The sequence below is a fragment of the Loxodonta africana genome, unplaced genomic scaffold (genome assembly GCF_030014295.1).
Source record: "Loxodonta africana isolate mLoxAfr1 unplaced genomic scaffold, mLoxAfr1.hap2 scaffold_67, whole genome shotgun sequence".
NCBI classification, from domain to species: domain Eukaryota; kingdom Metazoa; phylum Chordata; class Mammalia; order Proboscidea; family Elephantidae; genus Loxodonta; species Loxodonta africana.
The window spans coordinates 489,995-515,886 of NW_026975400.1; the positions used below are offsets into that span (position 1 = coordinate 489,995).

Here is a 25,892-nt window from a genome sequence, read left to right on the forward strand (position 1 = left end):
CCTTTGTTCCGTAACACACATCAGTCTGGGACAATTTTTCCTCTCACCCTTATCTAGAGTCTTAGAGAAAGGCCTCTTCCTTGTGTATCACTGTTTCCTCCTCTCTGGGTGAAGAAGTTCAATCATAATGATGTTCTGAAGGATCTTTATCCCTTTTCCCAGTTCTTCACGATGCATGACCGTTTGGTGACTTGGGGACCCCGGTTTAGTCCGGAATTTCCGTGATAGAGTAGTTCCAGGTGCTCTCGCACAGGATCTCAGATCGACACCCTCTCCAAAAGAGTAGGTGAGATCAGCGTGAACTTCCATAACCCTGTGTGACATCATTCCTGACATTGCTCAGTTCCATGGGCCCACTTTAAATAGAAACACAGCAAAAACAAAAATATGAAACAGTTCAAGTAGGAGCTTGAATACTGCCAGTCCCAGACTGGGAAAAGGGGGCTTAGATATAAAAAAGGAATTGCAACTTTTCTCTGCACTCCATGTCGTTACTATCCCTTGGTGGGGAGAGAGAGAGTACAGGGAATCGTTACAGTGTGATCAGGAGTTGATTTGCCCAAAACTTCTCATTTGACTCTCTTGGAATCATGTCTCTCCAGCCCTGGTCATACAATGTCCACTCTGAACACCTCTCAGGTCTCCTTAGCCTCTGAGGCTTCACACAGGCTCTTCCCCGTGACTAGAAGATTTTCTCTCCCATCCCATCTTATGGCCTACTCTCTGGTGAAGCATGGTGGTTAAGAGAACTGACCCCATTGGAACAGATTGGGCTTATGAGCTCACCATAAAATGCTAAGACTCAGGAATTTGTGGTCAGCCAGAATGGGAGGTTTAGGAGTTGAGTTGGGGAAAGTCCATGACCTCTGCATCTTCCAGGCTCTGCTTTCACTCTGGAGCCCATATAGAAAAGGAGCTGGTAAATGGAGACAGCATTTGAGGAAGCAATTAAGAACGTTGGGGTGGTGATGACTTCTCAGAGGAAAATAAAAGTTTCAACAGGGAAATGCTAGGGTCTACTCTTGTATGACTCCAAACTATAAATAGGGACGAGTGGTTGGAAAACAGTAGAACAAAAGATGATCTGCATCTGGTCACAAATGTACCAAATGCCTCAGTGGCTTCAGCCTGTCTCCTCAGACTTCTCTCTGGAGAAGACATGGGGCTTCCTGGACCTGGGCCTTTTGTCACCCCTTAACTATCCAATCATATTCCCAACTTGGTTCAGGCATCAATTCCTGGTTGTGCTCTTCCCTAAATATCCTCCTGGTAGATTTGTTCACTTCTTGCTCCTTACTCCATTGTACCTGCAAAACCCTTTACCACAGTATAAAACACAATTGCATTTACCTGTTGTGGTTGATGTAAGAAATGTCTACACATTTATCCGCTGTCTGTGCCCATGCCTTCTATGAGACTCTGGAGCGCCTTTCATTAGCAGTAGGAGTCTTTCTCCATCCCTTAGTTGGGGCTGACATTATTGTTTTGGACATTGGGATGGTAGAAAATCTGATAAAATGAGAGAGTTGAAAGACTTTACACTGAGACTTCCCTTTTGTTGCTCTTAAACCCTGAGAACTCATGGGAACATCCTCATGCCAGCCTGCTAGATGATGGAAGACCAATGGAGGGAGGATCTAGCGGTTTCACTGACTTGATGTTATGAACTGGCTCCCAGCTACCTGGAAGCAAATTGTGGACACATGAGGAAGCCATGTTGTGAGCCACTGTGCCTGGCCCAGATCAGAAGAGCTCCAAACTGACAACTTGAAAAATTGTGAGCTGGTAAATTGTTGTTGTTTTAAGACACTACAATTTGGGGTCATTTGTTACAGAGCAATACATGACTGATACAACTGTTAACTTGGCTGTTTCTCTCACCAGGCATTGAGGGAAATTCTCTGAGTCATTTCATCATCAAGAGCAACTGCCATAGGGTCTCACATGTAGCTATTGTATAGTAAATCTTTGGTGGCTTCATGGATGAATGAATAATATGAACCGTAACTGTGAATCTGCACAAATTCATGTGTGCAAGAAAACATGATATTTCTTTCAATCAACTGAATTCCAACTCAGAGCTCTTGGCTTACAAAATTGGGGTGAAATTTTAACCTTACTTATTTTTAGGGCTTTGTTTTTTTTTTCCGTGTTGGTTTATTTTTAGGGTGCCCCTCACCCAGATATGCAGTAATTCCTGGAGTCTAATGAAGGACCAAGGTTTGGAGAAGAGCTTTAACACACTCATTGCCCCAGTCTATGTGGGTGATCTCTCTAGAAGCATTGCCTCTGCGGCTTCCTTTCCCAGCTGGAGCATGAGAACGTTGGCAGGGCTGGGAACGCCATAAGGGAGTCTGTCTACTTACGTGCCTGCATCACCCTTTGAGGTGCTGCCACTTACCCCAGGGCTTTATCAAGAAGCAGACCTCACCCCTTCCTAATGTCTAGGACTCTGCTGTCTGACTCCCACTCTTCCCCTGGGTTCCAGTTCACTCACTGTGATTAATCCAGTGAGCTGAGGCTTTTACCATAGACTCTTCAGAGTCTCCAGGCTTCAGGGATTCAACTCTGTGAGTCCAACTACCTCTCTGAAATGAGGTAGGGAAGGAAGGAAAATGCAGAAAGATTTTATGTTGAATTTAATGTTTCAATAAAATTTCTTGCCCTGCGTTTTCAAAGGGTCCTGCCTGACGGTTCCCTCTGTTCTCTTACAAGATGCAGGACGATGAGGAGGGAATGTTTGTTGTGTCATAATCTGTGGAAGGATGCAAAGTGCACATGGGGTTCGTTACTCCTGATGCTCACACTATTGCACCCCACCTACTGGGAAATCACCGTAAGTGTTGCTGAGTCCCTCACACATCCACACTGAACAGCTTTCGGATTCTCATAAGCAGGAGTTATTTGTGTCCTAAGATGAGCCACTCCTTGGAAGCCCTACCCTGTCCTATAGGGTCGCTGTGAGTCGGAATCAACTGCATGGCAAGAGTGTTTTTTTTGGAGAGGGGTTGATATTAGCTGCAGAATAATGTTTAAAAAAATGCTGACAGCGTAGCAGGTGAAACCAACACAATGAAACTGAAATGAAATCTCTTTTTCACACTTATCAACCCCACAGTTCCTTCGAAGTGTGTACTTTTCACTGGGTTTAGAGGAAAGAGAGAACTCTTCACGAGAGAGACACAGCTTGGGACACCTCCAAAATCACACGACTCCTCCCTGATGTTAGGTAACATTCCATGCTGTTTGGCTGGTTTATCATCTGACTGCTCCACACAAATAGAAGGCCCATAAGGGCAGGAGCTTCTCTGCTGTGTTGCAAGAGTATCCTGGTTCCTAGCACCTAAGAAGCACTCAAAACTGATTTGAGTGAATGAATGAGTGGGTGGGTTTTTATAAAAACCATGGTACTGCTCTCTTTATGTAGTTACAATAGTGAAAACAGGGATAAGGAAATGGAGACTAGTACTTGTATAACTTAAAGTTATATAAAATGAGAACAGAACTTCTATAATGAAGAGAGAGACAAAAATAAAGTGTACTAACTGAATGTACCCCCTTCGCTTTGGTTGGAAAGAGACATGGTAAAGTTGGGTTGTTTTTCCCCTACTGATTTATAAGTTCTATATATTGAATTGAAAAGTTAGTCTTTTAGGAGTCAGAAATATTTCTATTGAGAGATAATTCACCCGCCATAACATTGCCCTTTGAAATGTGCACAATTCTGTGGTTGTTAGTATATGGACAGAGTTGTGCAACAATCACCACTGTCTAGCTTCACGATATTTTCAGTGCCCTGTAAATAAATGCCCTACATATTAGTAGTCATCCTCATTATTCCTTTCGTCCAAGACGTAGCAACCACTAATCTACTTTCTGTCTGTGTTGGTTTGTCTGTTCTGGACATCTCATATAAATGGAGTCACACACCATGTGGTCATTTCTGTTTGGCTTCTTTCACTTAGCATAACGTTCTCAAAGTTTGTCCATATTGTTGCATGTATTTTAATGACTAATATTCCAGTCTACGAATATACCACAGCTTGTCTATCAGTTCATGACATTTGGATTCTCTCCATATTTTGGGTATTTATGAATAATTCTGCTATGAAAATTCTTTTGTAAGTTGTTATGTGAACATGCTTCAGCTCTCCTGGGTACATACCTAGGAGTGGAATTGCTATGCATGGTAACTCTATGTTTAACTTTCTGAGCAAGTACTTAACTGTTTTCCAAACTGATTGGATCGTGTCACATGTCCACCAGCAATGTATGAGGGTTCCAGTTTCTCCACATCCTCACCACATATGTTGTCCATCCTATTGATTTGAGCCATCTTAGTGGTTTTGAAATAATAGTGCGTTTTGGTTTTGATTTGCATTTCCCTAATGACTAATGAGGTTGAGCTTCTTTTCATGTGATTATTGACCATTTATATATCTTCTTTGGAGAAATGTCTAGTCAAATCCTTAGCCTGCAATTTTTTTTTTCAGCTTTTTGCCTGTATTTTTGCTTTCTTCATATAGTTTTTGCTATGCCAAAGATCTGTATCTATATCTTACCAGTTTTAGCCTTCACAGCTTTGGGATTTTTAGAAAATCTTTCTCTTTTACCAATAAAAAGCAAAACAAAATCTCTCATAGTTTCTTCTGAAATTTTTATGGTGGCATATTTTACTTTTAAATATGTGATCCTTTTGGAATTTTTTTTCCTGCAAGCTATGAGAAAAAGGATGAAAATATTTTTACAGGTGATCTAAATGATTACCAAATTGCTGCAAACATTCCTTTTTGCCTTTTTGCATAAGCCATATCTTAACTGCATTTTCCCATATTCCATATAGAAAAGCATTTTTACAGAAGGAGGCCCGCCATTCCCAGCCATTTCATTTTAAGGTTTTGCTTTGCTGCAATAGAAATCCCTTCTATACCTTATCTATACACCTGTTCTCATAGCCAATAAAAATTTTGTGTGAGTAGGACTCCTGTGAATTTATAAGATGAGGTTGAATTTTATAACTGGTTCCATGTGGTGCAGCCCAGCAGAAGGACAGACAGAAGCAGTAGCTCCAGAGGGAACAGAAGCTATAAGCACATGAGCCTCTAGAGATTTGCTCTTGAATTTCAGAGAAAGCTCTAGACTTTTCTATATAAACATATTATATATGGCCATCACCTTAGAACAGACAGAGAATAATGCTTTGAATGTGAAGCATTCAGGACAGAACTGGAGAAAAATGTAGAACAATCTTCTAACTCACAAAAAAAAACACCAGACTTACTAACTTGACAGGGATTGGAGAAACCCTGAGTGTATGGACCCCAGATATCCTTTGAGGTCAATAATGAAGTCGCTCATGAGGTTCACCCTTCAGCCAAAGATTAGACAGGCCCATAAAACGAAATGAGGCTCCAGCAGCATACTAGCCCAGGAACAAGGACTAGAAGGTAGAAGAGGACAGGAAAGCTGGTAATAGGGAACCTAAGTTGAAGAAGAGAGAGTGTCGACATGTCATGGGGTTGGTAACCGTTGTTATAAAACAATATATGTACTAGCTGTTTAGTAAGAAGCTAGTTTGTTCTGTAAACCTTCATCTAAAGAAAAATTTAAAAAGTTAGGCTTTCAGAATGAGAGTGTTCATTCCTTAGAAGTATGTGCTTTGTTGAACATATCTACGCATTTCTATTGGGTATGTATCTAGAAGTAGAATTGCTGGGTCGTAGGATACATGTGTGTTCACAGCTTTAGTAGATATGGCCAAAGCATTTTTAAAGTGGTTGTACCAAATTACACTTTCACTAGCAGTAAATTAGAGATCCCTTTGCTCCATGCTCTACCTAGTAGTTGGTATTTTCCATCTTTTTCATTTTAGCCATTCTGGTGTGTGGGGGATAGTATCACATTGTGACATTTTGTTAAGAGTTTCTCTGATAACTAATGAATGTATGTTGGCCATATAGAAATCTTTTCAAGTATTTCCTCATCTATTGGACTTTTTTTTTGTTTTTGCTTTATAAACGGTTCTTTATATATTCTAGAACCAAGTCCATAGTAGGACATAGGTATTGCAAATAACTTCTGCTACCATACGAATTCACCCTTGTGGCTTGTCAAGAGCTTTCAGATTCAGAAACCTGCCTTTTATAAGAACAGGCAAATGGTTAGTAACGAAAGTTTATTAGGGGTTAACAGGGGCAGGAGGGAGGAAATAAAGCAGTGTTATTGCATACAGAGCACGGAGTTTCAGTTTATGGTGATGGAAAAATCCCATTGATAAGGGTAAGTTTGCACAGCTGATTAATGTAATTGCTGTCAATAGCTTGTACACCTGTACAACTTGTTCACTTGGCAAAGGTTGTGTGCAATATTTACAGCAGCAACAAAAATGAGCAGCTTCTGAGGCAACACTATAGTCTGTAATTGATGAGATGTATTCTTTTATTATACTTTTCTCAGTTTTCTGGTTTGTTAACATGTGACTGTTAAAATCAAAGATAATAAAGCGTTTGCATGATGAAAGTGGTAACAATGTCTATCTCACCCATTGTGTCCCTCTGAAGCTTAAATGAGGAACTACATGCCACTAGCAGTCGCCCAGCCTTACTTGGCACTCGGGAAATATTTCATTTCTCCCACTCCTCTGGCTCACGGTCTTCTCCCCGTCTTTATTTGCTCTTTTCTCTTTCCAGCTGGCTGCATGTGACCACCAGGCTTCCTGACTCCATCATTCTGCTTTCCATACCAGTGTTATTGTAACCTTGGGATCTTGGGCAGTGGTGAAAGTTACACACTGTCCCTGCCATTAGGAAGGGGACAAGCCAGTGCGGGTGGGAGGGGCAGTGGGGAAATTCGGCCTAGAGAAAGGACAGGCCACCTTCCAGGAACCGCACTGGCCTTCAGAGAGCTTTGTTGGCTGTGGTTCACCTGGCCAGCTTGTAGGCGTCAGGGTGCCCTAGGGCTCGGTGCTTAGTTCTCTCTATTGACACCCTCTGTCTAGGATGACTCAGTGAGTCCACTGCTGTCTATCTGTAGCTAAAGATGCCAGCTTTGTAGCTCTAGTCAAATTCCTCCTGGGTGCAGACTCGTATATTCAAATGTCAGCCTAACTCTCTGTATCGACCTCTTTTGTAAAATGGGCATTATAATGGCACATTCCTCATAGGACTATCATGCAGAGCAAAACTCTTAAGGAGAAGCTTTTACAAGAGCCCCTGACACCAGTGCATGTGCTCAGTAAGTGTTAGCTGTTAGTATTATTACCTGACATCTCCACGTGGACGTCTGACAGCTATGCCATGTTATCAAGGCCATGAAGTAAGTCTTGGTCCCAAACCCATTCCACCCGCATCAATTTCTCAATGCTACAGTGATGGGAGTCTGTGTGTTTTTCCACATAATGGACATGGTTAAAAAGGTTGACCAGGTCCTTCATAATAAGTTGCTCCAAAGTTCATATGGGTGACCATTGATACAAGTTACAGTCAACTAATATAGAAAAAAAACAGAACCACTCTCAGCAGCTCATGCTTGGACTCTCAGTCCAGAATATCTGGTGAGGGCACTATTATGGACTGAATTGTATAACCCCAAAAGGTATGTTGAAATCCTAACCACTGTACCTGTAAATGTGACCTAATTTAGAAATAGGGGATTTTTAAAATTATGTTAATAAGGCCATACCAGTGTAGGGTGGGTCCTAGACCTAGTCCCTTCTGAGTTATAAAAACAGCAGAATAGACACAGACAGGAGCAGATGCATCTACAAGGCCAGGAACACAAAGGGTGGCTGGAAGCTGCTAGAAGCTGAAGTAGACATGAGCCATGCCCTGAATTCAGACTTCGAGCCTCTCCTGAACTGTAAGAAAATAAATTTCTGTTCTTTAAAGCCACTCAGTTGTGTTATTTTTTTCTTATGGCGGCACTAGGTAACTAACACACATATCTGTGCTTATAAATCCAGCCTAGGGTAAAATAGTGCTCTCCCTTCCTTGTCTAGCCCACCTGGATCCTGCTGTTTCCCTATCAGTGTCCTCTGCTTTCACTAAGCTACAAAAGAGCCGGCTTGATGCTGATGCATAGAAATTCACTCTATTTTTTACTTTGTATTTATGATTAGTATTAATTCTAATGTTTTCTATGGCTTTTAAAAATTTCCTGTGAAGACATTCGTATAATCTATGAATAATAACAGTTATACTTTTTCTTGTCATTTCGTTCTAGCTTCGACCTCCATTGTTAAATATTTCATAGAAATAATAAGAGAAAGCATCCTTGTTTTATTGCTAATTAATTTTAAAGAGAATGTCCCACATTTCGCCATGAACTATCATGCTAGTTGTAGTTTTCCAAGTTTGGGAACTCCTTTTTTTGTTCCTAGTTTGCTCAGAGTTCTTATGTCTCAGTGTGATTGGATTTTATCACTACTTTTCGCCATCTCTTTATGTGAGCCTTGTCTTTTCTTCCTTAACCTACACATGTGGTGAATTAAGTTATTAAATGTTTAATGTTCACTCGATTGCATGCTGACAATAAACCCCCTTGATCGTGGCGTATTACATGGTTTACACTTGTCTGGAATTCTTTGCCAGCATTTTATGTAGGGTTTTGCATCTCAATTACTTATACCTTTCTTTTCTAATTCGGTATCAATATTAAAGTAGCCTTAAGGATCAAGTTGGAGAGCATCTCATATTTTTCTCTTCTTTGGTGACTATGTACAAGATTAAGATGATCTGTTTTTTGCATGTTTGCTGGAACTTGCCTGAAAGTGGTCTCCCAAACCTGAAACCATTTGGCCATCGAGTTGATTCCTTCTTCTTAGGGAGATCTTGAACTACTGACCCATTTTGTATAGTGATTAAAGGCCATTTCTGGTGCCAATTTACTTAGAAAAATTTTCACTGCATGTTGTAGACTGCTAGGATGTCATCATTAAATATTACGCAGTTATCACTGTTTTCAGCCTCATCCAGGCCAATTAATCAATCCCAGATTTTCCATTTTCCGGAAGTCACGCTGCGTATCTACTCCTGGTACCAGTTCCCTTATCTAAGACTTATTTGCAAAGAAACATACAACCAAGCCTCCTTTGAGTCTATGATGTGAGAATACAGTCAGTCCCATATAATGTGACATCTTTGTAATTGTTCTTTTTAAGTGTTTCACATTTACTTTTTTTTTTTTCATTTCCCACCTATCTAGCAGTTTTAAAGTTGTGCATTTCAGGTTGAGGTCATTAGCTGGATTGACTCTGCGGGGCGGTGCGGTGCCCAGTTGCATCTGGGCATCAAGAAAAGGCGCCTCTAGAACTAGGAGGCCTGAGGCGGAGGGTGGGTGGTTGGGGGGTGGGGGCGGGGCAGGGCTGCACAGAGAGGGGCGCCCTGGGGGATGCGCAATGCCCAGGGCTGCCCCACCGCAAGCTCGCGGGCAGCAGGATGAAGCTGGCTTCAGGAGCCTTTTGCGACAGTCCCAGCCCACCCAGCCCTGCCCTGAACTCACCCACCAGGCTCACAGGTCGCACCAGAATAGGGGAAGCCTGAGGCCACAGAGAGCGAGACCCAGTGCACGCACCTGAGCCTGATCACAGCGCTTATGCTGGGATAGGAGAGCAGAGGAGGCATATGGGGACTTGGGTCCAGAGGATGACCCAGGAAAGGTGGGAGAGTTGAGGTCACCCTCTAACTCTGGGTCCGCACGTGGAGGCCCGAGGTTGCACTTCTGGGAGGAGAAGGCAAAGCCCCAGAGGCCACACTGTAGGTACACACACTGCACCCCCTTTCTCCCTCAGAAGGGCTCCCCAGGGAGGTCACCCCTAGTTTGGGGTGCAGCAGAGCCGACCCCGGTCAGGACTAGGGACTTTATTTCCTGCACTTTCACCACTGGCTTATAGTAGACTCCTTTCTCCATAGACTAAAGAAGAAATCATCAAAATAAGCTCAAAACTCCAGATTTGAGTTAAGGATCATAAATACAACTTCAGTGATAAATGCCTGTTTGGAGCCCAAGTTGCATTAAAAAAAAAAAAAATCCTGAACAAGACCCCAGAGGGAGTGATAGGAACCTCCCTCTTTTGCCACAGTCCCTCTGTGGCCCCAAGCTTTCTTATCTCCCACCTCCTAAGACTGTATCAACTGCTTTGAGAGTTTTAGAATAAAGATCCCCAGGAATATGGCTGCTCTCATTCAGTAAGGATTTCCCCAGTGCTGGATTAGACTAAATTCTGAGAATTCTCCAGAGGCTTCCGGGGCCTTCATACTGGACGGTCAACACACCAAGCTGCAGAGCTAATTCCTTTTTCCTGCAATTGGGCATGACCCCAGGGACATGACCCTGAGGGTGCTGACACTTCCTCAACCAATGACCCTCCCCCTGGGTTTCCCTCTGTCTGGGTCTCAGGATCAGTCAGGCCAACTTGTCCCCTCCAGAGAGTTTCTGTTGAAGGACACCTAAGCGGCACTATGGGTTTGTGCCCCCCACCCTGCAAACCTGCCTCCTCTGAGTGGGGTGAGGTGCTACTGAAACATTGAAACTAGCAGAAGCCACAGCCCATGGTGCTGGAAGAAAGCTGGGAGGGAGAGAGAAGTGGAGAGGCTATAAAGGCCCAGTTGTAAAGGTGAACTGGGGCCGGGATGCCCTGAAGCCAAAAAGCTGAATGGTCTCACACCTGCAGCTCCTGAGCCCATCTCTTCTTTCAATGGAGAAAGTCTTTCCCTGCTCTTACTCTGCTGGGCCGGAAGGGCCTTTGACTTTTAACATGAAGCAGCCTCCAGAGCCTCTTGGGGCAAGTGATGTCAAGGAGGCTCTGCCCAGTGCCCCCCCCCGCCCCCACTTGTCAGAGCACCAGGAATTTCAGTCTTCCAGGTCCTGGGCTGATCTAGTGACTTATAACAGGATTCCACTGGAACTCGAAACTTTGGAAGATGGGAAATACTAAAAAAAAAAAAAAATTTTTTTTTTCTCTTCACACAGCTGAACACCTGGTTCCTGGTCTTACTATACAAGTTTCATAGAGGATGCGAAGAGGAGTTTGGGTTTGACACCTGACATCTTAGCAGTGGTTCCTGTTTGTTTGGGAGGGAAGTGGTAAAAAGAAGGCAGCATCTACTACTTCCTTTTCCATGAGTCTCAGAAAATCCTCCTGAAGACCCTCTCAGGTCCCAAGGACTGGTGGGAAATCCCTTGGTTTATTCTTAAACTTTGCCCTTGAGGCATATTTTGTTGATGACCACATATAAAATATTGTCCTCTCAAGGATGCACTCTAATTCTTACCTAGACTTGATGCAGAATGAGTATATATGAAAACTAAAGTTGGTTCTTAAGCAAGGGATTATCTCTCAGAGAAGGTCCATGGGAAGGTTCATACCAACTTCTGTGGTACTGATATTGCTCCAAGGAGCCCTGGTGGTACAAAAGTTAAGTGCTCGGCTGCTAACCGAAATGTTAATTGTTTGAACCTACCCAGAGGCTCTAAGGAATAAAGATCTGGCAACCTCCTCCCGTTAAGATTACACACCAGTAAACCCTATGGGGACAATTCTCCTTTCACACCGGGCCACGGTGACTCAGAAATCCCCTCGATGGCACCTAGCAAAAACAACAGGAAGACATTGCTCCCGATGTGCTTGAAATGCCTCTCTGGGGAAGGCCTTCAGAGCTGGCTCATGGCCACATGGGAATTGAGACTCATTTTTTTGTTTCCACGACTTATTTTGGGTCCAAAAATTTATTTTCCAGTTTATTCACCAGACTTGAATACAGCCAGCTCTCAGATATTGTCAAAATTAATTCCTTTCTCTAATAATGATTTGCCACCAAGAGTGTATTCCCAAGCATTTCCAAGAGACTGGAAAACCTTTCCAAAGAGGCATGTCCAGCGCCATGTTGTGCAGTGACTACAGTGTTGACATAGTATATTTACCCACATAGTTCCTACGTTTTCTGCTTTCCTGAAATATGAATGAAATTCCAAGTCTACCACCTGAACCACTTTTCTCAGTGTTTCATTTAGCAGAAGTCTGGTGGTGATGAATTCTCTCAGTTTTCCATCCCCTGAGAATGGCATTACTTTTGCTTTACTCCCAAAGGTATGACTGGGTATAGAATTATATATCTATATAGATTAATATTTCCCTCTTTGTGTTGAAAAAATGTTGTTTCACAATCTTTTGGCTTCCATGGCTTCTGATAATGACTATAGAGTTATTTGAATTATTTTTCCCATTTGAAATGTGTTGTTTTCTGTCTAACTTCTTCCTGAGTATTTTCTTGGTCTTTGTTATTCTGCCATTGATTATGATATATCATATTTTTATGCAAATAATGCATGTTTTATATATATTTTTTCTTTTTTTGTCAACTGCATTTTCCCCCTCCCAGGTATTGTCATAAGCACAGTACGCCGTTTTCTTTTTTACATGTCACTGTAAAAGAATTCGTATAGTGTGCTTAAAATATTTTCATAATAATATGTTATTGCGGTATATAATTCCTTAAATTTAACTCATTGGGGTTTGCTGAGCTTCTTGAATCTGTAAGTTCATGTCTTTCACCAAATTTGGAAAGTGTTAGTATTTCTCCTAATACTTTTTTCTGCACCACACATTTTCTCCATGTCTTCTGGAGTTCCAATAAAGAAATAGGGTTTTGGTCTAGTTTTTGAGGCTCTGCTCATCTTTTTCTGTATTTTTTCTCTGTTTTCAGAATAAATATTTTCTATTGATCTACTTCCAACTCAGTTTTTTTCTCTGTCATCACCATTCTGCTTTTGAAACTATCAAATGAATTTTTCATTGCTAGCATTGCATTTTTAGCATGTAAAATTTTCCTTTGCAAATAGCCACTATCTTTCCACGTATTTAAAAAATGTCCCTGTTATTTCTTGGAGCATGATTAGAATAGCATTTTAAAATACGTGTCTTAAGATTTCAAAACTGTAAGTCTTGCTTAAATGTTATGGAAAAACAAAATGTTAATTTTGTTTTTTTTAGCATTCAATTGACCCAGATATGTTCATGCTGCAAGTTCTGTCCTGTTTTTGTATTCTGTGGCTCACATCTTCGTTCAATTTTTGAAGCCTTTGCGGTGATACTCGGGTCTAATCTACATGAGTGCCACCCAGACTGGAATCTTGATGGCGTTGTAACCCCTAGTGAGGCTCTTAAAGGATTTGATAGTGCTTCTTAGGGTCAGGGCAAGGCATATGCATCTGGGGGGATGGGTGGTGAACCAGGAGTTCATAGCAAGTTTGAAGAATCTCTTTCTTGTGCCGCTTCCTCTCTCTATTTCTCTGATGCTCTCTGAGCTCTGAAGGAGTGCTTTCTTGGCCCACTGGTAGGAATCCTGTGGCTTTAATCTCCTCATTCTGTCGTGCACATAAGCGACTGGTTCTGCCTATGGGGCCAAAATACTCCACAACCGGCCCAAAGGTTGGCAGCATGAGTCTGTCAAGAAGCGTCTCAGAAGACTAGCCTGGTGATCTGCTTTCGAAAAGTCACACCCTTTGAGGCAGAACTGACTAAATGCCAACAGCAGACAGGGAGAGAGAAAACTTAATGGAGCTTCCTCCACACTCTTGGGCCCTTACATACTCTGGTCAGAGAGAAGGAATCTGTTCTTCCAGAGTTTTAAGTTTCTTCCCACCTGCCGACTTGCCCACCTCTCTCCTTTATGGACCCTCTATCCCATTTGATATGAGAGAGGGCTTCTCTTGGAGCTGTTTCTGTGCACAGCTGGTATGCAGTTACATGATTTGGACTCATTTAATTTCAGCCTCTGGAATGTTTATACTTTATGTTCTGGTTTCCTACCACTGCCAACCACTTCCTTTGCAGAGTCCTGAGATAGCAGCCCATGCATTTGTCCAGATACTTAGTTGTCACATACCAGTATAGCCACTGGGGGAAGTGTTGGTTGTGGTAAGGGGGGGAGGGACTGTACACTGAAGGAGCTGCAAGATCTGGCTGCCTTGTGTGAGCAGGACGGGGGTGTGCTGAGGATGGGTGCTGAAGGTGCTGAGTCAAGGGGAGTTTAATATAAAGTTGGGTCAAGGACAGTTTGTTGATATGGGGGAACTCTCTCCTAACAAGGATTTATCGCCATAGCAAGGGCTCTAGAAATGGGTCTCGTAAGCTGTGGCATTGTTCTTCGATGCTTGGAAAAGGCAATGGCCCACTATCTACGAAATAGAAATGCCAGACCTGCTGTGTCAGATGTGGGAAGATGAGGCAAAAGTCTCCAATATGTGGCCGTGGCAGAGTTAGTTTCTATAAGACCATTTCTTGGCGGTCCTGAAGGACGCCCATTTCATCAAAATAATAAGGAATGCAGAGATGAGGGGAGCAGCAACAACACTGAACTTACTGATATCTGTCTTCTCTAGGGGGTCCCTGGGTGCCACAAACAGTTCAGTGCTCAACTACCAGCTGAAAGGTTGGCAGTTTGAACCCACCGAGGGGTGCCTCAGAAGACAGGCCTGGTGATCTCCTTCTAAAGGGTCACAGCCTTGGAAACCCTATTAAGCAGTTGTACGCTGCACACATGGGGTTGTCATCAGTTGGAAATGACTTGACAGCAACAAACGACAACAACAAACGACAACAATTCTCCATTGGCTGAGATTGTTCATGGGAGCTGGGCTACCTCATACCAATATAAGTAATGGGATCCCAGCCCAACAGAGGCCAGGCAGAAGTACTTAACTGTCAGAAACAAGTTGTGTGTGATTACAACAACGGTCAGCAGGTCAGAGTATTAGTTACCTATTGGGGCATAATAGATTATCCCCAAACTTAGCAGATGAGAGATAAATGGAAAAATATTCAATTCATGCTGATAAATTTGGAACTAGACAAAGATTTTGGTAAGACTCAACATACTTTTAAGGTGAAGGGTTAAACTAGAAAATTTAAATAACTGGTATAAGTATAAAAACAGATTTTCAAAATAATGATATAATTGCATACCCGAATAAAAGACAAATACATCAAAATCAAGGGTTTCTGTCCCATGTGGACATAAGAGACTAAAATTAGCAAGGGTGGGAAAGGCTGGTCGTTCTCTTTCGCCTATTACTTGACTGTAGCAAACTGTGTCCAAAACTATAAAATATTTAGGGGAACATTGTTCTGACCGGAGCAGCGAAGGACATATATAAAGAAAACTAATGTATTAACGTAAATAAAACAAAACCTGAATATGTGCAAAAAAATATGCCATATTTCCAAGTGGGAAGCCTTGTTAATCAAATGGAGGTTCCCAAAACTAACACATAAATGGATTGCATTTCCAATTAGAATATTCGGGTAGTTGTTTTTTAATTGTATACATTAATCATAAGCTACAAGTAGTACAATAGATAACAAAGAATGTTGTTGCTGGAGCCTTGGACAAGATGTTTGACTCACAGCCGTCCCGTCTGACTGCCCAGTAGGCCTTTATAGGCCGTAATCTTTATGGGAGCAGACCGCCAGGCCTTTCTCCCTCAGAGCCACTGGGTGGGTGCGACCTGGCAGCCTTTCTTTCAATTAGCAGTCAAGCACTTAACCATTGCAACACCAGGGCTGCATTACCAAAGAATAGACAAGAAAAACCTGAAATAACAGGATAGTAACAGGTGTCTACCTCATCAAGTAACAGAACAAATCAATATTACATAGCATACAAACTGACAGACAACTGAAATAGAAAACCTACTAGGAAATCACAGTAACTATTCATAAAAAAAAAAAAAAGGTGGTGTGAAAATCATATTTATTTAATAAATGGTGCTGACTCAACTGATTGTTCTGGGGGACAAAGCTTGCAAAAATGTGATACACAAATCATAGATTTGGAAAATTATGTGAAATGTAGATGACCAGGATTAATAACAGTTTATATTTTACACAGAAGGATAAAAGTTAAGCACTTGAAAAATGAGCAGTGAATTCAAACAGATCGTTCACAGCAAATCCACATGCCCAATAAACATAGTCCAAGTTGCTCAAAAACACTGGTAGTTAAGAAAATATCAAAGTCCCAGTGAAACTGGCACAATTTAAAAATCAACACCATCTATAGCTGGCTGGGCTGTGGGGAGAAGGAAACCCTGAGACATGGCTGGAAAGGTGCTTTAGGACAGCCTATAGGGGAAAGACATGGCCATGGCTCTGTACTTTTAACATTCTTTGAACTGGAAATCTCACTCTGTGGAGTCTACTCCACATAAGCGAATCCTGTACTATACAAAGGATGTTTATTATTGATGCTGACAATACATTGACTGTCCATTGGTGGTGAAATGATAGAGAATATATGGTAGAGCTACATCATCAATAACATAGGAAGTCATTAGAATGAAAAAGAGTTGTAGTAGTTAAGTAGGAGAAATCTCTGTGAAGTATTATGGAAGTTTACTGAAAAAATCAAGGTGCAGAAAAGTATATATAAAATGAGCACATTTGGGTAGAACAATAACAATTGAACATATTTGAATACCTGTTTACATGTATGTGTGTGTATAAATGAACAGATGATGGTACATGTATGTGTGCGTGTGCTTGTTTAAGCAAGGATAAGATAGACTACTTACCATATGGTCGAAGTGAATTACCTTGGATTCACTTGTGGGAAAGAACAGGGGGTGGAAACCTAGAACATGCAGGAAGAGTGGACTGAAAAAGCATGGGTGATAACGTGTTTCCATTTCACTAGTGTTATGTATGAGACAAACAAATCTGTCTTGAAAGAAGCTGGAATGTTCCTTAGAAGCAAGGATGGCTTTAGACATGTTATCAGAAGGGACCAGTCCCTGGAGAAGGACACCATGCTTGGTAAAGCAGAGGTCCAGCGAAAAAGAGGAAGACCCTCTATGAGATTGACTGACACAGTGGCTACAACAGTGGGCTCAAATATAGCAACCATTATGAGGGTTGCCCAGGACCAGGCAGTGTTTTGTTGTGTTGTGCATAGGGTCGCTGTGAGTCAGAGCCAACTCGATAGCACCTAACAACATGTCTAAGTCTAGATAAAGTGTACTAAAACTGTTATTATCTATTTAAATTATGTGTGTAACTTAGAAGACATAAAAATATAGTTAATGCTATATCTAATGACTTACAGAGAGTCAAGATAGAATGTCAGGTGAAAGAAGGGGCAAGAGCAATGTGGGTAGAGTATGACCAAGTTTCCATAAAAGCAAACACCCCATCAGATCTACTTGTGTACCTGTGACTGTGTATACATGTCACAGCAGAGAAACCTAGGGAAGGGTACACATGTGTCTATTAACTTTGGATACCTTGGGGGAGCAGGAGCAAAATATGAGGGTGGGACTCTGCATGTTAACTTTTTCATTATACAAATTTGTATTCTTAGATATGTAATAAAAAAGAATTTCATAGCTTTGGAAATTTTTGGAAATTAGTAAATGACATAGACATATATTTTTAAATAGGTGAAAATTCTCTATGACAGACAAAGGTTTTAATCACTGAAAGGAGAGCATACCACAGACAGTAATAATCACGATCAGTGGATTTCTTGCATGTTCTTGGAGCCAATGTGCTCTTCTGGTGTCTGTAACTAGAAATGACCAAAAATAATTTGGGGAAGTCAATCACCTCTTGCAAACACACGTCCACAGCTAAATGAAGGAGAATGGACACCATGTGCAATTCACTAGGTAACTCATGTGCCTCTAGAAGATTCTCTTTCCCAGATATGCTGCCACTACCTCCTCCCCACCTTGCCACACCGAATAACCCACCCTTGTGCATTCTAGGCCCTTTTCAGGACTGAGCATAGATGACGTCAACTGAGAAGATAGTTGATGAAGAGAAGAGGGTTTGATGAAAAAATTTCAGAAAGCAGTACCTCCCCAACCAGCCTCTCCCCAACCTGGGAATGCCAACCTCTCCCACTCTGATACCTCTGAGAATCTCTGATTTTCCGTTTGGATCCTTAGGAGACTGCTGAATTCACCTGTCCTGAAAGCCTTCACTGCCCTCTAGCTCTGACGCTGTTCCATGCAGGAGCTGTCTCTGTCACTCTGAGAAATCCACACAGGACAGCCTGTGGTTGGAGGTGCTCATTCTGGAGGTCCTGCCCTCCCTTCCTGTGCTCCCGAAGGCTTCCCTGTGACAGTAGAGGTCTCATCTTCCAGGGAGATGGCTACGCCCCTGTCATGTCCAGACATGGGACCTGATGCTACGGCTGAGATTTGGGCTTTTCTGTCCACTGCTTAGTCTGGGCCTGAATCTGCCCCTTCCCACCCTCACCTCTGATCACCTGTGTTCTTGCTGTTCTCTCTGGGTTTACAAGCCTGCCCTCTGCTTCTTTCATCTGAGTCAACCTTTTTCTTCAGTTCTTTGACCTCAGGACATGTCAGGTTAGACCACAGAAAGAAGAAAAAATATTAGCAAGTTTCATTAACATGTGGAAAACCTGAAAGAATAGCTTGATTTATTGGAGAGGAAAAAGTTCCAAAGCTCTACTCCTTACTTTAGGACATGCTATACAGAAAATATCCTGCAAGCACTGGATCAACTCTTATCCAGAAATGGAAAACACCCAGGAGGATTTTGCTACACCAGCTCCCCCTTCCCCTCCCCTAATCCTAATTGTAAACCCAAATTCATCCTGTGAGGACAGAAGACATGACTGGGGTGAGCTCCTTTTCCTCCACCCCGCCCTCCTGTCCTCCTCCCAAGCCCTGCTTCTTTCTCTGCCTGCAGGCTGCTGGGAAGGGACCCAGAGGCCTTGGTTTAGGGCTTTATGTTCACTGCTCACCTGCAGGCAGGTTCTGCACAGTCTGCGGCTTCTCTGATTCCTTCTCCTGCAAAGAACTCAGTGATACCCCATGACCGTCACACCTCCCTTAGAGCTGTCCTTGCAGGGACCCCTCAACCTCCCAAGTCCCACTGAAATCCCATTTCCCTTTCCCTACTTATGCTATGCTCATCCTCAGAGTTCTGAGACCTCATCATCCAGGTGAGGCCTGTCCTCTCCTCTTCTGGGCCAGTGGAGCCTCTGAGGGGACCTGGTGTCTGCGGTCAGCTATCTGGGGCTTCCTCCATCCAGATCCTCCTAGGGCTGGAGCTCTCTGTGTACTCGGGGTGGGAGGGTGGGGATCTTCCAGGGGAGCTGGGTTAAACAAAACTGAATGGAGGTCTCTCCTGAAGGGCCCACACTTCCAGCCCAAAGGCCCTACTCCTCCTAGTCCGGGGGTCCTAGAGGGTCTTCTGGTGCTTCCCGCTCTGGCCTTGGTGCTGCACCTGCACCCTCTGTAGCCTGAACTTCTGCCTCTGCAGCCTCTCCAGCTGGTCCCTCAGCCTCTTTAGCTCCTCTCTCTGCTTCTCCAGCTGCTCCTCCAGGTGCCTGCAGACCACACTCTTCTCCCTCACCTCCCTCTTCTTGGCGACCATCAGGCAGCGTCTGCCCACCTGGCGGCAGCATTCGGGCCTACAGGGGACTGAGGGTGGAATCTGGAAGGCATTATGCTGAGTGAAATTAGTCTGTTGCAAAACGACAAATACTGTATGAGACCACTATTGTAAGAACTCATGAAAAAGTTTAAACGCAGCAGAAAACATTCTTTGATGGTTAAGAGTGTGGGGAGTGAGGGAGAGGAAAATTCACTAACATTGTGAAAATGTCAGTTCTACCCAAAACCATCTACAGATACAATGCAATCCCAATTCCAATTCCAAAGACAGTTTTTTAACAGTAACTGTAGACAAATATCATCTTAGGTGAAGGGAAGGACATCACACAATACAGGGGAAGTCAGCACAACTGGACTAAACTAAAAGCTAAGAAGTTTCCTGATCACAACCAAATACTTTGAGGGACAGGAGAGCAGGGGCAGTGGTCTGGGGACCATGGATTCGGGGGACGTGTAGGTAATTGGCATAAGGAAGTTTATTAAGAAAATGTTCTGCATCCAGTTTTGGTGAATGGCATCTGGGGTCTTCCCAGCTAGTAAGCCGCCATCTAAAATTCAGAGATAAGAGGTTTGGGAGAAACCACAGCCCATCACACTCCATTATCATTCCCTGAACTCACATTTCTCTTCCCAATAGAATGGTAACCTCTTTGAAGGCAGGGAAAACTTTCAATTCATTTTTATTACATACTTATTATTAAGTTTCCCCCAATCCTCCCAACACCTCCAAAAGCTGCCATGTTTGTCTTGTTTAGGTTCACACTGGGCCCTCGAAACTGAACAATGTCAGCAATGATGTCACACAAGTGTTATGGAAGCCTTGGTGCTCACTCAGATCCAACTGCTCTTTGGAGAGGTTGTTGATCTGAGGTCTCCTGTGGGAGAGCAACTTAAGCTACCAGTTCACAGAGAGTGATTCCTCAGTTGGAGTTCCCAACTCGTGAGAGCTTGGAACAGAGGGGTGAACATCCTTTGGGGGACCTTTTTTTTTTTTTTGGTTTACCTTCACCCAGTCAGGATGAAATGGCAATATGGGAAGGAGAAACCTCTAAGACTCGAGGCAGGGGTGGGAGAAAAATTCTTCCTGATTGACAGGAGGTGTGTGGCAAAGAGTCTGATTTCACCAGACAAGATTTGGAGACAAGATATGGATTTTGAGTGAGGAGATGAAGTGGCTCTCCCAGAGAAAGTACTTGCTGTCATTTAGTAGACAACAAAACAGTGATATGAATAAAGGAATGAGCGAGTGAACCAAAGAACACTACTGTAACTCTAAGGGCCTTTCTGAGTAGGCACAGACTAGCTACTCAATTGTTCAGGCTTGGGAACCTCCTATGTTGAGGAAGCCACTGGGCAACTGGGACGGGGGTGAAGGGTGTTTAGGGAGATCAGTTATTCATTTGTATCATATTTTCAAATAAGATTGAATTAATATGTCATGTCAGGAATAACGAAAGAAGTAAAATTTCTCAGGAGCTTATGAAAGTGGGTGGCGTGAGGAAGCACTGTGTCTGTACCACTGTGAGCTATGCTGTCCCCAGCCTGGGCTTGGGCGGAAGAACCCATCCCCCTAGATCCAGGGAATCCCCTTCTCCTCTTCCAAGGCTTAACACCCAGTCACAGCAAAGCCTCACTTCAGGATAGCATTTTAAATTCCTACTCTACTTAGCTTGAAGTATAGGTTAAGGAGGTAAAAGTGCCTAGATGATGCAGTTTGTGCTCAACAGCTCACCTAAAAGTAGGAGTACTGGGGAGAAAAGTCCTGGCGATCTGCTTCTGTTAAGATTACAGTCAAGAAAACCCAATGGAGCAGTTCTACTGTGAAACACATGGGGTCGCCACAAGTCAGAATCGACTTCATGGCAACTGACAACAACAAACTGAACCTGAGCTTCTGTGGTTCCTAATTGTGCACACTTTCATCAGCCAGTGTCTGTCCTCCTTCATCTTTTCAGCTGCTTGCCCATGCTGCCCTGGACCTCCCCAGCCCCGTTTCCTGTTTCCTCCTTGGTCCTCTGCCTGGCCGCTAACTTGCTTCTGAGAGCTTTCGCTACTTTCCACCCCACACCCAACCTGGCTCCGTCTGTTTTCTCTCTTCATCCTGAGGCCTTGAATCCTTCCCTCATGTTCAGAAGTGTACATAGATAGACCTTATGTTGACACACACAACCCTCCTAGACACACACAGGTGAGGTGGTTGTGTCTTAGCCTCTCAGGTTTGTGGCATCAAGGCTTTCAGTCAAACATATGTTATCTGCATCACTCTGAAGTCACTCATCTAATAAGGACATGGTAAGGGGCTTCTGTTCAATTGTTTTCAAGAGGAAACAATTTTAACCTATTACTGTGGCTTGGTTAAGAAGGGTACAAGGAGGAGGTATACCTGTCAGGGTCTTAACTAAATATACAAATTATTCTCTAACTTTTAGGTATAATTCCTTCTATGAAAGGCTTCCCTTAAAAAGAGGTGAAAAAAAATTTTTAAAAAAGAGGTGAAAATTTCTCCCATTTGCGTGTTTAAATTTACTAAGAAAATCACTTTCATAGGAAACTCCTTTTGGAGAAGTCACAAAATATTATAAAAGTTCAAGAAAATGAGGTCATTCCCATGTTCCAAAGGAGCAAATTCCCTGAACATTCAGCAAATAAAGGGGGGAGGGAGCACATTGGATGATCTTCTATTTACAAATATAAAATCCCAAGACATGTTATAGTGTTTTCAGAGTAAACATTTTTGTTATAAGGTACTACTATCATTAGTGTCATTGTGCCCAGGGGATTCTGTCTCCCACAGCAGCGCCCCCAAGAGGAGTGAGGGGTCCCAGGACAGAGGGAGAATTGATGGGAGGATGGTGGTGATGGACAGGCCCCAGGGATCCCTAAGACCAAATCCTTGGGCTCATAGATGAGTCTTCCCAAGACCCAGACTCGATAATGAGCAGAAAAGGCCAAGTTTCAGCCACAACAGCAAGCACTAGGAGCTGGGAAACCCTGGAGGTGCCAGGGGTATGTCCTTCCCTCGGTGATGAGACCCCAAGTGGCACAGGGAAGCCCTCAGGGGCAAGGAAGGGAGGGCAGGGCCTCCAGGAGGGGCATTTCCAACCACAGGCTGCCCTGTTTGTACTTCTCAGAGTGACAGACTCTCCTGCGAGGGACAGGGTCAGAGGCGGAGGAAGCGAGGGCTTTCAGGCGAGGTGAATTCTGCAGTCTCTGATGATCAAACAGAAAGCCCTGGATGCTCAGAGGTACAAGAGAGTGAGGGGGCCGGCATTCCCACAGTGGCCATAGGCTGGCTGAGGGGGTCCTACTGTCCCTGGAGCTATTGGTCGAAATATTTTTCCTTAAAAGCTGCATCTTTCCAGTTAACTTCCTCTATGTTCAGTCCAGGAAAAGGTATAGCATGCAAAGGGTACGTTTTCCAGCAGAGCAACAAGTGGAAGGAAGTGATAGTGGCATATCAGGGAAAGAGAATCTTCTAGTCATCTATGAGTTACCTAGTGAACTGCATGTGGTGTCCAGCCTTCTTCCTTTATCTGTAGACATGTACTTGCAAGAAACATTTGAGGAGTAACTTCATGGACCCTTACAAAATTCTTGCTGGTCATTTCCGGGTGTAGAGACCAGAAGAGCTCATTGTCTCTAAGAACAAGCAAGAAATCTGCTGGGTCTGACTGTTGAGCAGTCTGTGGTGTGCTCTTCTTCCAGTGATTAAAATCTTTGTATCTGTTGTTAAAGATATTTTCCCCCTGTTCAAAAAAAAAAATCCAACAAAATGTTTTTAAAATAATGTATCTATGATGATGTTTATCAACTTTCAAAGCTCTGAAAGTCTTTTGTATAACACCTCTAAGGGTACAGATTTGTATAAGGAAAAAGTTACAGTCATGGTCCCACCCTCATATGTAATTTGGTCCTGCACCCCCAAGGCATCCAATGTTAACAGACACATGTGTATCTTTCCCTACGTTTCTCAGCTGGGACACATACACACAGTCACAGGTTCGCAAGTAGATTCCCTGGTTTGTTTGCTTTAATGGAAATTGGGTCATACACTACCCACGGTGCTCTGTAAATTGCTGATTCCCTGAAGGTCATTAGGTATGGCACTAACACTGCCTTTTTGGGTTTTTTTTAAGATTGAACTCATATTTACATATAAAGCATTTAAATAGATGAGAACAATTACTGTATACACTATCTAGACTCATACATAGCACTAAAAAAAAATTTTTTTATTGAACTCATATTTACACATAAAGCGTTTAAATAGATGAGAACAATTACTGTATACACTATCTAGACTCATACATAGCACTAAAAAAAATTTTTTTTTTATTGAACTCATATTTACACATAAAGCATTTAAATAGATGAGAACCATTACTGTATACACTATCTAGACTCATACATAGCACTACTACAGTGGAAACACATATCACCCGTGCTTTCTAAGTCCGCTCTTCCTGCATGTTCTAACTCCCCCGCCCCCGCCAGTCCTTTTCCAGAAGTGAATCCAAGGTGCTTCAGGTTAACAATGTGGTAAGTAGTCTCTCTTACCCTTGCTTATACGAGCACACACAGACATACATGTATCTTCGTCTGCTCATTTACACACTCACATAAACACAAACAGGTATTCAAGCATACTCAAACAATTGCTATTGCTTTACCCTAATGTGCTCATTTTATACAGACTTCTCTGCACCTTGATTTTCTCCTTCAATAATACTTCACAGAGATTTCTCCTATTTAACTACCAGAGTTCTTTTTCATTCTAATGACTCCTAAATTTTATTGATTTAGCTCTACCATAAATTATCTTTCCACCATCCATGGCAGTCGATTTTGCCATTATTAACAATAACCGTCCTTTGTATACTAGAGGATTTGCTTCCATGGGATAGATTCCAAAGGGTGAGATTTCTAGGTCAAAGAATGTTTCAAAATTACAGAGCCATGTCCGTGTCTTTCCCCTAAAGGCTGTCATAATGCCCCTTTCCAGCCATGTCTGAGGCACCCTTCTCCCCACAGCACCCCCCGGCCCCAGCCATAGGTGGTGTAGATTTTTAAATTGTGCCAGTTTCACTGGGACTTTGATATTTTCTTCACTGCCAGTGTTTTTGAACAACTTTGATTATGCTTATTAGCCATTCGTATTTGCTCTGAACGGTCTTTTGAATTCATTGCTCATTTTGCAAGTCCTCAATTTTTGTCTTCCTTGTATAAAATGGAAATAGTTGTTAATCCTTATCATCGACATTTCCCATAATTTCCCAAATCCATCGCTGATGTATCACATTCTTAGAAGTTTTTTTTTTTTTTTTGCCCAGAATGATCAGTTGAGTCAGCAGCATTTATAAGATAAACCATAATTTTCCTGAGTTGAAATACCACCTCTGTATTAACGGTTATTATGATAATCTTTGTGGATTTGCTACTTCGTTTCCTTGGTCTAGCTTTCAGTTCCTATGCTATGTAATATTTGTTCCATTAGTTGATGAAGCAGCCTCCTTCTTTTTCATGTTTTTGTTGTCTGTTCTTTTGTATCTGTTATACTATTTGCATCTTAAGATTACTGTATACAGTTCAACAAATAACTAGGTAAATATTCTAATGGGAATTGCAATACATTTGTATGTTGATTTTGGGGGACTGTCATTGATTAAACAAGACTTCCCATTTGATAAAACATATTTTTTGCATTATTAAGGTTTAATTTTATTTCCTCCTCTACTTCAAATAGGTTCTTTTCTGTTCCAGTCAAAACAACGTTTTCCTAAGTAGTTCATGGTTTTGGACACAATTTGATGCAATCATGTAGCAAAGAAAATTGTCTTTATTCCTCCCACGCTGAAACTTCCAATTTTGGGCACTGTGTCTAGATTGGAGAGAAGTCATTGATTTTGGTATATTTGGCTTGTCAGTTTACCAAAATTTTTATCCTCATTTTCTAGGTATGCAATTATATTATCATCATAAAAAGAAGAAAATCTGTTTTAATATTTAATTCATTCCTTAACTTTTCTAGCTCATTAATTCACCTAGAAAAGTATGTTGGGTCATAAAAGTAATAACAGTATATTTGTCTACTTTGAAATTTTATTAGCATGAATGGAGTATTTTTCCATTTATCTAATATCTACTATGTTTTATGATAATTTTTTATGCCCCAGTAGATAATATATTGACCTGTTGACCATTACAGTAATGACATACACCTTGTTTCTGATACTTAAGTGCTTCCACCTGGCTTCTGCTGCTCTGGGACCCCATTATTCCCATTGCTACTAGGCAGCTGTCTCCTACCCACAACCTAAGCCTCCAGAGGACAGACATCGCTAAGTTTCACTTTGCTGCCGCTCCCCTCCACCGTGCCTTCCTTATTGTTCTGATGAGAGGAGTGTCCTTCAGGACTTCTCAAAAATGGTCTTAAGAAAACTCACTCTGGATGTCCATGTATTAGAGACTTT

The 25,892-nt window shown here is 42.4% G+C and overlaps 2 long non-coding RNA genes across 3 annotated transcripts in view; both read left to right on the top strand.

The window, feature by feature from the left end:
• The window catches only part of LOC135229953 (uncharacterized), a 168,827-nt gene extending 160,257 nt beyond the window's left edge, over positions 1-8,570 (top strand). Inside the window, exon 3 of the long non-coding RNA XR_010320630.1 lies at positions 6,690-8,570. This is a non-coding gene — a long non-coding RNA (uncharacterized LOC135229953). The remainder of the gene's footprint in view (positions 1-6,689) is intronic.
• Positions 1-25,892, top strand: part of LOC135229952 (uncharacterized) — a 324,439-nt gene that overhangs the window by 187,283 nt on the left and 111,264 nt on the right. The gene's annotated exons all lie outside the window — the stretch shown is intronic.